The sequence below is a fragment of the Panthera tigris genome, chromosome D3 (genome assembly GCF_018350195.1).
Source record: "Panthera tigris isolate Pti1 chromosome D3, P.tigris_Pti1_mat1.1, whole genome shotgun sequence".
Taxonomy (NCBI): Eukaryota; Metazoa; Chordata; class Mammalia; order Carnivora; family Felidae; genus Panthera; species Panthera tigris.
In genome coordinates this window covers 74,770,648-74,784,650 of record NC_056671.1, presented here as the reverse complement: position 1 = coordinate 74,784,650, position 14,003 = coordinate 74,770,648, and positions in this window count along the sequence as shown.

Genomic DNA, 14,003 nt, shown 5'->3' with positions numbered 1-14,003 from the left:
TTACACTTTTTCTAATGTCATGTGCTTCTCTGAGTATAAACCCTGTCTAAATCAACCTAGCTAAAGTGACCAGATTGTTTTCTCTGAGCTGGAGAATAATCCTTATTATCCCAGTGGTAGAGGGAAGATGCATCCTTTGAAGCTGGGGCTCTCCCAAGGACAAGACCGTGCCCCCATTGTCAGGGCCAAACCTGTGTCATTCCCAGCAGAGGGCTGGGCTTATCTGTCTTCCTCCTGACGGTGGTCTGTCAGGTGTTTCCACCTCCTGAGTCACCGTGGGAGGACACTGTGGTCATATGCCCTCATGTGCAATTTTGCGATATTACCAGATTATGTTGTTTTGCTTTTCAACTGGCTTTCTGGATCAATGACATTATTATTTTTTACTAGAAAATTCTAGCCCATAATTATAGAAGGCACCAGCTTGCTCAGAAGAAATGAATATTTCTTTGTGTTTCAGTTTGTTGAAGGAGATGATATATTCTAGGAGGGTCTGATGATCTCAGTTGGCTAAAGCCCAGTGTTAGAAATGCCAGTTTTACTGGGTCTCATCCCAAATGCACTGATTAGTAGGCTTTGCTCTATTTCTATTTTTTCAAGCCTCTATCTTCCTTCTTTGCCTCTATCTTCTCCATTATAATATATGAAAGTGGTGCTTTACACTTCAGGAGGGTGTTGTGAACATTAAATGAGTTAATACTTTCATAATTCTTGAAACTGGCTCATGGTAAGCTCTCAATAAATGTTGTACACTATGTTATATTATTATTCTTCATACAGTATTTTAACAAATCGTTACCTAGCACTTACCGTGAGCCAGGCTCTGTGGAGGGTACTGGCCCTTCACAATGGATTGACTAGTTTTGATTGTGATGAGTATAGTTCATACCTAGTCCAGGGGCATTAGGGAAGCCTCTTCTGGAGAAGTGGCACCAACAGCATAGAATAAAGGGTCCGACGACCATCCTTGTTTTCTAAAAGATCTAGCTCATTCCTTTTCAGTGCCGTGTAGTATTCTACAGACCAAGCATACCATAAGTTATTCATCCATTATCATGACAGACAACATCGTGATGAAACGCTTGTTCAGATGCCGTTGTGCTCTGCGCAGGATTTTGTTTTTGTAAAGGAAGATACTCGAATCAGTATTGCCAAACCAAATGTCTTCCTTATAAGCTTTGTAAATGTGTCATTAACTTGTGTTGGCTGAATAAATAAGACTTGTCATAGGTGTGGTTCTGTGAAATTTGGACTTTACACTCATTCACCAAATGTTTGTGAAACATTGTTTGCACCAGGAATAGTCCTGGGCGCTGGGACACGTTGCTCTGTTTCTGGATTTTCCTTTTTCATGTAACAGTACTTTCTGAAAACACTTCGGATAGCGCCTGGCTTCGAGCGTTTGGTCAAAGCTAGCTGCTTCCTGTCCTTATCTTCTTACCATTTAAAAAAAAAAAATTTTTTAAATGTTTATTTATTTTTGAGACAGAGAGAGACAGAGTGCAAGTGGGGGCGGGGCAGAGAGAGAGAGGGAGACACAGAATCCGAAACAGGCTCCAGGCTCTGAGCTGTCAGCACAGAGCCCGACGTGGGGCTCGAACCCACGAACCGCGAGATCATGACCTGAGCCGAAGTCGGATACTTAACTGACTGAGCCACCCAGGCGCCCCTCTTCTTACCATTTTGATGGAAGTGGTTACTTTCTTTAGTAACCCAGAGTATTTTCTGTCATTACTGTTGGTCTAGCATTTAGTACTTCTCACATTGCCCTTGCGTTGTTATTATCTTTGTATGCTTGTAACTGGAATGACTATTAGTGAGCTCCCTGGGGCAGTTCCTACAGCAGTGCTATTAGAGGCTGGGACCATGGGGTGGGGGAGCTGGTAGGGGTTTGACAGCACTGTTTTCTTTTTTCTTTCTTTCACTGTGAGAAAAAACACATAATGTGAAGTCTACCCTCAACAAAATTTTAAGTGCATGGTACAGTATTGTTAACCGTATGTGTATCGTTGTATTGTAGATATCTAGAACTTTTTCATCTTGCGTGACTAAATCTCTGTACCCATTGATAGCAACCCTCCATTTTCCCCTCCCTCAGGCCCTGGCGACCATCATTCTACTTTCTGCTCCTATGAGTTTGACTATGCTTGTTACCTCACATAAGGGGAATCAGGTGGTATTTGTCCTTGTGTGGCTTAGCAAAATGCCCTGCTTTCTTGGGAGGGTTATGGTCAGGCAGGTCCTTGTGACCCCATAAGATGTGCCCTCTATTTATCTAGTACTATAGGGCCTGAGTGGAGGGAAAGCTGTAGTAAGGGCCTATTTCTATGATAGAGGCTTTCTACACATTATTTTTTTTTGAGGTAATCTCAGGTAATCCTGAGATCTACATTCGATGATGACCAATGTTTGACCAACAAGGAAGAAACGGAATCCAGAAAGGCTTTGCTGCCTCATTGTGGGTCACATAGCCAGGAGGTGGTGAAGCGGATTTTATCCAGGTTTCTCTTCAAAGTCTGTTTTAAAACAGTACTCTCGTGGGGTGTCTGGGTGGCTCAGTCGGTTAAGCATCCGACTTCGGCTCAGGTCATGATCTCATAGTCCACGAGTTTGAGCCCCGCATCAGGCTCTGTGCTGACAGCTCAGAGCCTGGAGCCTGTTTCGGATTCTGTGTCTTCCTCTCTCTCTGCTCTTTCCCTGCTCATGCTCTGTCCTTGTGTCTCAAAAAAAAATAAATGTTAAAAAAAAGATTTAAAAAAATGAAACAATATTCTTGTGCTGCATTTGTGTAGAGGTCTGAGTCCTTCAATCTCTGACTACCAGGAAAAAGACACATGGTTTCTAAAGTCATGTGTCTGGAGACGTGCCTTTGAAAGTAAATGATTCATGGCACCACCCCCAGTGACCACAAACCCCTCCTCCCTCCACTGAGACCTGGGAGTCATATTTGACTCTTCTCTCTCCCCACCTCCAGTCCGTATCAAAACCAAGCAAGGGCCATTACTTACTTTGACAGACTGTGCTAATGTCAGATGGTTGGCTTTACATGCTTCCTAATGTTCAATTTCAACTTTGTATGTGAGACCATCCCGGTGGTGGTTCTGATCATGGGTGGGAGAAAGCAAGCTCTGCATAGACCCCCTTCTCATCCTCTCTCAAGCCCCCAGCCCTCTCCTCACTTGCCTGGCATTTTCCTAACCACTAAGCTTGCTGGCCTTTGTGAGAATGGACTAGGCTTCCTTGTAATGGGTGAAGGCAAGTTACTCGGCCCCCCTTGTACGTGAGGAATAACAGACATGGTAGGCCATTACCTTTCCTTTCTATTTCTCCAAGATTTCTTCCATTAAGCATTCTGTTCTCCTGTCAAAATTCAAAATATGTTCCAGCAGCCCTTGTGTAGCCAAATATACTATGGGTCCATTCATTTAGCATATTGTCGTTTTCAGACTTTATGTCTTGTCAAAGAAAGACACTCGCAGAAATAAAACAAAAGAACAGAAGCCTCCAAATGAATGGGCTTGCTTCATGGAGGAGAAAGTTGAAGTATTAAAATTGCTCATCAGATGTTCTGAAAAAATCATTTCAGCTGCTCAAAAAAAAAAAAAAAAAAAAGAAACAAAATTTTATTTTGAAGGATGTGTTCCAAGAACTTCCCCTTTGATTTTTTTTAAAAACCATCTGTCATGTTTGTTTCATTCCAGCCTTGAAGTAAATAGATTTAGAGAGTCTACGGCGGCCATTGAAACCTTCCCCACAAGAAACAGAAACAGGCTGATCTGTCAGTGCCCTTCTGGTATACTTTAATCAAAAGGCTTTGAAATTAAAAAAAAAAAATCCATAGACATTTCGCTCAAGTTGGAATATGGCGTGCAGAGCACAGAATGTTATTTCGACCTATTGTCGAACGTCTCAAAACTTTTACTTTGGGCAGCAGGGAGACACTAACGCACAGTGACTTTTTATTGGCACCAGAGTATTTATTTACCCCTTTTATGCTGTGGTTGAGCCCTCTGAACACACGACTACATTTTCTAGTAGAGGTGAACGTTAGGAGTGCATTTCTTCACTCAGAATAAAGAAGCTTGGCTTTTCAGTTCATCGTGTCTATTTAACCTTATGTTGTAATTTTCATGTTCTCACTGATTTCACCACGAGGAGTTTGTTCTCCTCCAAAACAATCCCCAAGGTATTTGGATGCTTTTCCTGATCATTTCTTTTGAACTCAGTGCTTTTGTTCTTTAAATGCCACCTGGAAAGAAGACCCATGAACTGGGCCTCGCACCCTCCTATAAGACAGAATAATTATTCCCTGGAATGAGGGGGGCTTTCATAGATCAATAACTGCCTCAGAGCAGGAAAGACAACAAGGATGTGAGAAACTCATTATAATATGAAAATATTCTAAATAAATAAATGGCAAGTACTAACATGCTCAAAATAATAGTGTGGAAGTGACTGACAAAGTGCGAGCTTGTAAACTCAGATACATAGCTGTGCAAAAGCTCCATGATGATTAAAGATGATGATGCTTATAGATGATTTCAGTGATAATTCGTTTAAAATAGATGGGCCAGCTCTACCACTTATATGTGTTGATAGAATGAAAATTAGCATACGTTGTAAGATGTGAAGTAGCCTGATTAATACTTAAAAATATCGGGGACTTATTAAAATGTAACTGAAATGTAGAACTTAATGTGACAACACTGAAGTATTTACTGAAGAAATGGTATGATGTTTGGGATTAGCCTCAAAATAATCTAGCCTGTGTGTGGAGGGGAGGGGGTGGCGAGGATTCAGAAGAAACAAGAAAGACTAAGCGTTGCTCGTCATTGGAAGTGGGTGAAAGGTACATAGGAGTGCAGTATATACTCACCCTGCTTTTGTATCTATTTGGAATGTTCTAGAAGAAAAGAAAAGTGTAAGGATTGGGGGAAAAATCAGTGTGACAAATTGAGGGGTTTTTAGGTATTGGAGTGTTTTATCAGAGAGCTTGAGGTAGAAAAGCATAATTCATTTTACAACTTTCCCTAAGTATTGATAAATGACAAGGTTGAGACATATGAAATGACCATGAGTGATTCTGGTGCCTGACTCAGATCAACAAACTCAGAAGAAATGAGAAACATGATGCAAGCAACTTTTTAAAAAGAATGATGCCTCGCAATTCAGATATTTAAATGATTGTTTTTCTCACCTAATAAGCGGGTAACTCCCTTTCTTGAATAACTTTATACCAGTCCCAGGATCATGCACAGAGTGATGTCTGCAATCAGCCTTAGTAACTATCTGGGTATTGAGTGCATTATACCTTTAAAAATGTATATCTGATTGAACATTTCAGATTTACAAAGGTGCCTGACTGCCTTACTAACAAATGTACCTAACCAACGTTAAAAGATGGACTATATGTCATTGTTTTTATTGACCAATAAAGAGACTAATAGAAAAATGTATTTGTTTTGCCACCCACACTCCCCCCCCCTTTTTATTGGTTCCTAGAATGCCCTGTGCTTGGTTTACATCAGCAAATATATATAATTTAGAGATGCCTGATGCAGCAAGTTCTCATTTTCAAGCTAAACTGAAGGGGATGGCTTATGTCACTGACAGATCCACGAGAGCTGGTTTTTCTAAAACAGTATTCTGTGAAGCCTTCAGATTTTTCAAAATGCTTTCAATTTGGTGATGTTGTTGGAAAAATATTTGCTTCCAAATCAGTGTGCAGCGTAAAACAGAAGGGCTCAGGCCTTGCTGCTTTGGAAGCTGAGCAGCTCCTTGAGAAACAGGGGCTTATTGCTAATGTTCTTACAGCACCTAAATATACAGAACCTGTGTTGTAGCCGCGGACACATTGATACTTCAAACTGTGACTTGTAATACTTTGGTGAATATCTTGCTATTCATGTCTGAGGTAAAAGTCGAAAACAGAAATTTGCATAGTTGTAATAATTCCATTGTGATGACAGCACAAGGGACCCTCACCCCACAGCTGGGCACATGTTACTGTTTCTGTAGGACCTCGGGGCCAGCCTATAGCCTTGTAAGTCTTTCCAAACTGAAGCCAACAGCAATCTATTTTCTTTTCTGACAAGGAATATTCTGGAAGGGTCAGACAGGAAGAACTTCTATGAGTAGTCTTTTGAGTGACTCTCAGAACAAGGGTTAAAATCAGATAGTTTCATTTTAGATCTCATCACACTTCCATGCTGAATATCCCTTAAGAGACAACCCAACTCTCAACCCCAGAGCAGGACCCTCAAGTAGAATCAGAGGGAGAGGGACAGAATAGAGCATGGCCGCTGTCTGCATAAGCCTTCGGGAGTCAGCGTGGGGTTCTTGATAGCAACTGTTTTCAGTAGAAATATTTATACTACCTTAAAAATAAAACACCAAGACAAGAGAGAAATGACTCAGGGAGTTTCACTTAAGTTATAGTTTAAAATGATCCAATAGAATCTTTAGTTTCTGCCTGGAGATGATCGTGGACCTGGCTCATTTTTAGCAATTCAGGGAAATTTGATTTGTGAATCTAATTGCTCAGACTGGACTCAAGACCTTTTGGTCAGGAAAAGTCCTTTCAGAAATAAATGTTTGGAAGAGAAGGTAAAAGGTGCTATCCTTGGTCTCCTCTGGGAAATAGGTGGGACTCATCTCTTGTACTTTCCCAGTTTCCTCTTTCTAGACCCCATGAAATCGCTTTCCTCTCCTTCCAAGTGCTTCCAGCCTCTTCTCTTTTTCCTGCTTCCCTCCCTCCCTCCCTCTCTCCTTTCTCACTTCCTTTTCCTGACCCCCTTGCTCACCCAAAATCATATTGTCTTTCTTCTTATTGAAACCTGCTTCCTGATAAAGGTCTGAGAAAATTTCACATGGAAACCAAAATGTTACCCCTCCTTGAAACAAATATGCTTGAGTTATTTGAAAAGAAATCAAAAGTTCCAAAAAAGAAAAAAAAAATGGACTCAGAATTTTAGGCATCAGAAGTATAACAGGTGAGGGAGGTATAATCAGGGGCAAAAGAATTGTCCTGGAAGCAACCGCCTACCCATGAGACCTTGGGGTGTTAAACAGTTGGTGTCCATGGCTCCAACCCGGGAGAAGCTTGTGAACAGCTCAGGAGGAAGGACAGGCCAAAGAGAGAGTAGAAAACCCAAAACCCAGACCTGAGAAAATGTCATCAGATGCTTGGAAAGTCCTAATGTTTAATGTATCATGTTTATTGTTGTTAAATGAAACAACTTTCAAGTAGACAGCAAAGAACAGGCGAGGTTTGATTTCAAGTAGCTGAACAGCCCTTCCAAGTTTGCTATGTGTTTAGCCACACCCTTTGGGATTTTCTACAGAAAAGCCCAGTGCTCCGAGTTTTAAACCTGTTGACAAATGCACCTCAGGGCCTGGTTAACACATCTGCCCAGTCTGTAATTTGGAAGGCATAATTAATATTATTTACAAAGAGCCAAGAGCACACTTGGTATTCTGCAAAACACAGATGAAAAACCCAGAGTTTCCTTCTGGCAAGTTGGGGTGTGATGGTCCCTGATCTTCTGCTTGCCAGCATCATGCCTTTGATCTGGTTTATAAATCTGAAAAGGCTCCTGAACTTCACTGTTAATTGAGGGCCACATCCATGCTCATGCTTGGGAAAGGCTTAAGAGTCAACTAATTTCAGAGAAAACTCAGAATTTGGGAGTTGAAAAAGAGGGAGCTGGGCGATTTCCATTGCAACTCTGCCATGAGTAGAGAGCATCTAGCTAGAGCATCATGGGGTGGCCTTTCCCCATCTTTTAGAAGAAGAAACTTAGGTGTTCTCTTAGTGGGAATTTCCAGGCTTTGGTTTTAGTTTAGGCAACAACCCCAAATTCAGGTCTGGGTAGAGAAGGTAAAGTGAGAAAAGAGAAGGATGGGGCAAAGAGAAGGCAGACACATGATCCACTGAGAATGAGAGGACCGAAGAGCTTGAGAATGAGGAGGTACCAGTTGAAGCAGGAACAGAGACCTACAAAATTCCAAATTTAAATAGTGACTTCCTTTCAAAGCTCAGAGTCCCAGTACCTGATTCGCTATGACCTAAGGCAGAGGGGGAGTGTGCCAGGAGCATCGGACTTTTACCCTGGGCATTCTCTCACCATTTCTGACTCGGAAGGTTTCAGAAGTAGCAAAAATGATGCTCACGTTAAAAAGGAAGATTAGGAGGAGGATCAGGAGGAGAAGGGGGACTTTGTCACTTACTAAAGTTTTCCTGGTGGCAGCAAGCTCTGTGCTAAGAAAATGAAACTTCTAAAATCAAAGGACTGGTGTGAACAGGTGTTCTCTGAATGCATTACCACTCATTTTGGGAACCATGTTTAGCCTAAGGTTTGTGATGTGCAATTTTTTCTATTAAAATATATTTCTGCTTTTACTTCCCCTTCCATTTAACTTGTCTTGAGACACTTGCACTCAGCATCTAGCAATGCCTATTATAACATACCTTAGACTCTCCAGTAGGAGAGTCCTTTTCTTATAGGACAGTGAGGGTCATTAATGGGCTTGCTGGTTACCAGGGGGAAAAAAAGCTCAAGCATTGGAATCAATTAATGAAGGCTTCAGAACTTGTTTCTTTGCACTAGCTAAGGAAAGGGAAGCTTTAGATTCTCCTTCCAAAAATTCCAAAAAAGGTAAATCCCAAACTCTTACGACAAAAGGAATTATAATCAAAAAAAGAGTTACAAGTGTTTGTAATCAAAAGTCTAGTCAGTCTTTCTTTTTTACTTTCATCTTGGTGAACTGTGTTTTGTTACAGGTTGTTAGTGAGATCCTCAGACGTGGTGTGGGGCATTTCCACTTTAATCCCAAGCTCACCTCCTCCGGTATTATAACAAGCCTGTCCATGTCATAAGGTGATATTTCACATGGGAAAACTTTAGAAACTGTATGAAACAAGTGAGAACGTAAAACAGCATGGTGCATGAAATTACCTACTTAAATTGTGGGATAGAAGTTATTGCAAACATTGTCAATTTTTCTTCAAGGCAAAATGCTCTATAATGAAAAAAAAAAAAAGATTGATCAACCACTTTCCCACCTAGAAATTTTTTTTGCATTAATCTCTACTGGTAATCCTGGGGACCCCCAAATGGAGTAAAGGAGTCTGGGCTCTTGTTAACATAAGTCAAAAAGCCTACTGGATGTTGTATGGTTGCCAGCAATAAGATTGAATGAAAGTTATGCACATACACTCAGCATGGGGAACTTGTTATTGCAATAAGATCTAGTTCTTATCGATGACCACCTGGGTCTGTAATAACTAAACTATTGGAAAAAGAATTAATTTTTTACAATACTTTTTTTGAAAGCTAAAAATTTAAAAACACAGGGTCCATAGAATAAAATACGATTAAAAAGGAAAATGTGTGTTTCTGTCCTCTAATAGGTTATTTAATCATCAAGATTTTTGGCTTTAGAGTGCTCTAGCATTTATTGTTCTTTGATTTTATGTCAAAAAGTAAACACAGATATAAGATTAGTTTCTCTAATTAAATAATTAAGATGGTTATCCAGTAACATTTGGAAGACGACTCGACCAACTAGAAGACCTGGCAAACCAGCATGATTGCATAGTATGAAAATTTTAATCATCCACGTTTGCAATAGCATTATATAAAATATTAATAACTTTATGAGCAGAAATAAAAATAATGTGAATTCCAAAAAAACGTTAAAAGCCTTAATAAATGATTCTGGAATTTCCAAGCCGGGGGATCTGAGTAATTTATAATCTGTGTGATGCCATTGCCACTTGGTAACCTCACTTGAGCTTGGATACAGAATCGTTTATTCTTTGTCATCTTGTGTTTTTTACCTTCTTGGTAACCTCTGTGAGTGATTCTGATAACGCCTGTACTATTATTTTAACACTGACCATTACTATAATTTAAAATCTCTGGCCTAGAACATGTCTGACTCATAGTTGGTACACAAGACATACTTGCAAGTGAATGAATAAGTTCACATTTTTCCTTACCCCTTCTATGAGCATTATCTGAGCATTCATTAAATGGTGGTGTTAGTGCTAGTCTCAAAAAGTCTGAAAAAATAATATGGTTGTGAATTTAGATGTGACAAATACTATTATTATGTATGTATTATTTTGATTGTGAGTGTGTGCATGTTTGTGAGAGAGAGAGGGAAAGAGAGACAGGTGGGGGAGGAGGCTTTTTAAAAATTTGGTCTTAAAGCAAAAAGAAGCTACGAGTGTTGTAGATTTTTGTCTCTTCTCCCATTTATACTTATTCATATGAAAGCTCGATCTTGACAAGTGTGAGTTTTGATTCTGTGAGGTCTTCAGGCACACATTCTTTTCGTAAAATGTATTTGTCTGGCATATAAAGTTGTTTAGAAGAATCTAACTCTCCCAGGAGAGGATGTTTAGAACAGATGTTCACTCTGTTGAACTTAAGGCAGTCACCCCTCCCTTTGTGTACCTTTGAACTGATGTGGAGTTTTGAGCAAATTGCTGACTTTGTACCCCAATTTCGTGTTTAGGGTGTTAGGTGATCTTTTGTCATCTACTTCTTCCTTGATATTTTTACCTAAGATACAGCCATGTTAGAAAAGTAGGACTGGAAAATTTTCAGCTTCTAAAATCCAAGATTATGTTTTTTAAGTGTAAGGAGGAAATAGAAGGAAGAGGTCAGGTTTAAATGAAAAGCTTTTTCTTACATTGCACTCCCTGAGGATGCTGAAACAATTTCTGATGCTATGTAAAGCAACACTGAAACTTGGGTAGAAGCTATTTGGAAGACAAACATCATTATTAAAGACAGCAAGGCAGGCATGGATCTCTCTTTACAGTCTAAATGGAAAATTCGACTAGTTACATTTCTCAGTTGGCTGTCTGTCTCTCTCTGAGAGAGGTGTCAACCCCCATTCGTCCACCCTATTGTTTGTTTCTCCTCTTTGGGTTGAGTATATAGGGCTTAGGGCCAGACTTGCAGACTTTCAAGATAACATTCAAGTTGGGAATTTGAGTCCCATGGAGATGGTGTAAGAGGCCATTTAATAACCCATTTTTGGGGTGAAAATTAGGAGTATCTTCATGAACATTGGCATGGATTAACAAAATGATTGACCCTAATTAGACCAAAATTTAGACTACTCATCTATGAGAACAGCTCTATTCAGTGTTTATAGAATGGTCTGAGATCTATTCTGTGAGGCTGATTTAACTTAAGATAGTATGTCTTCACAATATCATAATTCTCCTTGTAAATTGTCCTAAGTAGTTTATTCAGGAATTTTAATATTTAATTCGTAAACAGTGAAGCTTAAAGATGTCCTGTAAAAGGAGAGAGTATTCACAGCTCAGGTTTTTCTTAATTCCACTGCCTGCTTCAATAGCCCAAGAAATACATACTCGCAAATCTGTTTAGCGAACGATATATGTGTGTATTTACTTAAATAGAACTTAGACTATAATAGCAAACATTCTTTAATATCACAGCCACATTAAAATTTTTGTAATGGAAAGGGTGGTCAATTTTAATAATCCTCAGTTCAATGATTAGTTACCTGTTTTCTGTGCTTGGCTATTTAGACTTTGTTTCATGCTGACTTTGTTGTCATCAGTGTGTTTGGATGATCATCAATTTTGCAGAGCTTAACCCTTCAAGATAAAATTCTTCTTCCCTCTTCCCTGCGTGGTTAAATGGGAAAATCTGCCAGGACTGATGAGCAGCCCATCAACTATACATGGTGAGCCACAAAAAGACTATAGAAAAGATTATAAACATCTATAGTATTAGTTACAGGGACATTATCCATAAAGCATGTAATCCTATCCAAACCTTCCTATGACAGTTTCACAGTGCGCCAGAATTTTTAGGATATTTTCTATTTTCAACCCGTGATCCCGTGTAATACATAGTCTTGGCATTTCTTATCACTGCCAACCATGCATTTCTCATTTTTAAAAAATGTTTGTTCCAAATTTCAATACTGTGCATCCTTTCTGCCTTAGACCAAATGCCTATCACACATTCTCATCATTTTAATTAAACTCGGGCCAATCCAGGGCAAATGTTTGATTTTGACTCAAAAGGTGCATGCAAATCACAAATTCTATGCGATTCAGAATGGAAATACTTCCTGTAGCCTTCTTGCAGTGTGTGGAATGAAACAGTCTGCTGGATTTGTGATTGCCCATCATCCGAGAAGACCTGCTGATTCAAAAATAGAAAAATAAACCCATATCCACCTAATAAGTAAGCATCATGTGTCTGTAGTTGTAAGATCATCAGTCTAAACAAGGAAAAAGCTGGGCCTGGAGTAAGGCAATCCTCAATCTTAACCCAGCATCAGGTGAGCAGAGAGCTAGCTGGCCACACATGTGAGAACACTGGGCCCTGGGAAACCATACGTGAGATTGGCAATCAGGAGCACTGGAGTTCCTTTGACTTTTCTAGCAACTCTCTACGTGGACTCTGATAAGGAAATTATTCCTTTTCCTGGCTTAAAAAGTGGAGGAAACACTAAAGAATCATGCCTATTACACAGTTTTTCACAGCTTGTATGGTCAATTAGAGCCTTCTAAGAGGCTGTTCTATAATTGCTGAATTCATTTTCATGAATCAAGATTTTATGTAAACATCGATAACTGGAAGCTCAACAAAGAGAAATCCATTAATAAAGAGTGTCATCAAAATAGGCACTTTAAAATCCCTTTTGGCATGTTTGTTGCCATAGTGAGTTATAGCACTAACACAAAAATTGTCTTTTTGTGTGTGGGGAAGAAGTTTCTGTGCATATGAGTTTGGGACGTACTCGTCTGTTAGGCACATCCTACAATTCAACTCCTGACAAGCCAAGTGATTGGGCTTCCTAGACTTTATCATTATGCCTGGAGGAGTAAGATCTGTGGGGACCTGAGTTTGTAGCCTAGGTTGCAAATGTTAGGGCAATGGAAGAGGCGGGTGCTGCTAGTGTTCAATGGAATAAACCCTTAGAGGGATTACAGGCTGAGCAGCAATGAGGAGAAGATTCGCCCCTGACCTTGCTTGAGCTTCCTTTTGACCCCGTCACCTCCATCAGAGGTACTCCGACCAGTACTTCTGAATAAGTGTCTGTATGCCCTGAATGAAATGCCAGTGTTAACCACATTTATATAAATGCCAATATTTAACAACTCGTTATGAACTGGCTCAACCTTCCTCCTAGTGCAACAATCAGTTCATTAATACATGGTACCTGCTTTGTCTCATTACTGTTCATAACGTATCTATGGTGTAGATGCTATTATTATCTCTGCTTTCTAGATGAGAAAACCAAGGCTTAGAAAATTTAGATCACTTACTCAAGGTCACATAGGAAGAAAAAACCCAGAATTTGAACTTGAGTCTTCTTTACTCCGAATTCAGACTTATAATCACTCTGATAACCATTTTACTAATCAAGAAGCTTGTTCCATTTTTAGGCAACTCAAATGAGTATATTAAGCTGAAATCTTCCTTATTGGCCTTGTTCTATACTTTAAAGTGACAGAGAATTATTCTAATAGACCACTTCCATACTTTCAATGCTTCAACAACACATCCTGGGCCCCTGCTATGTTCCAGGCCCACTGAAAATTTCAGATCCTAAAACTGCAGTTACTCGCTCTGTTTTTAAAATAGGTTTTTAGAGGTACAGCTGATAAATAATACAATGCACATATTTAAAGTGTACAGTTCAATACGTTTTGTGTATATCTGTGAAATCATCACCCAAATCAAGATAATGAGCGTATCCGCCACTTCTAAAAACTTTCTTGTGCTCCTTACAATTCCTCCCTCCAATCTGAACCGTTTTGAGATTTATCTATGGTGTAGAGAATATTGATAGCTCATTCTTTTTTATTGCTTAGTAGTAATTCAATGTATGCATCGATCATGCATTATTTGCGGACATGTGGGTTGTTTTCAGTTTTTGCCTGTTACAAATAAAGTCCTGTGAACATTAATGTTCAAGTCTTGTCTCACGTCCCTTTG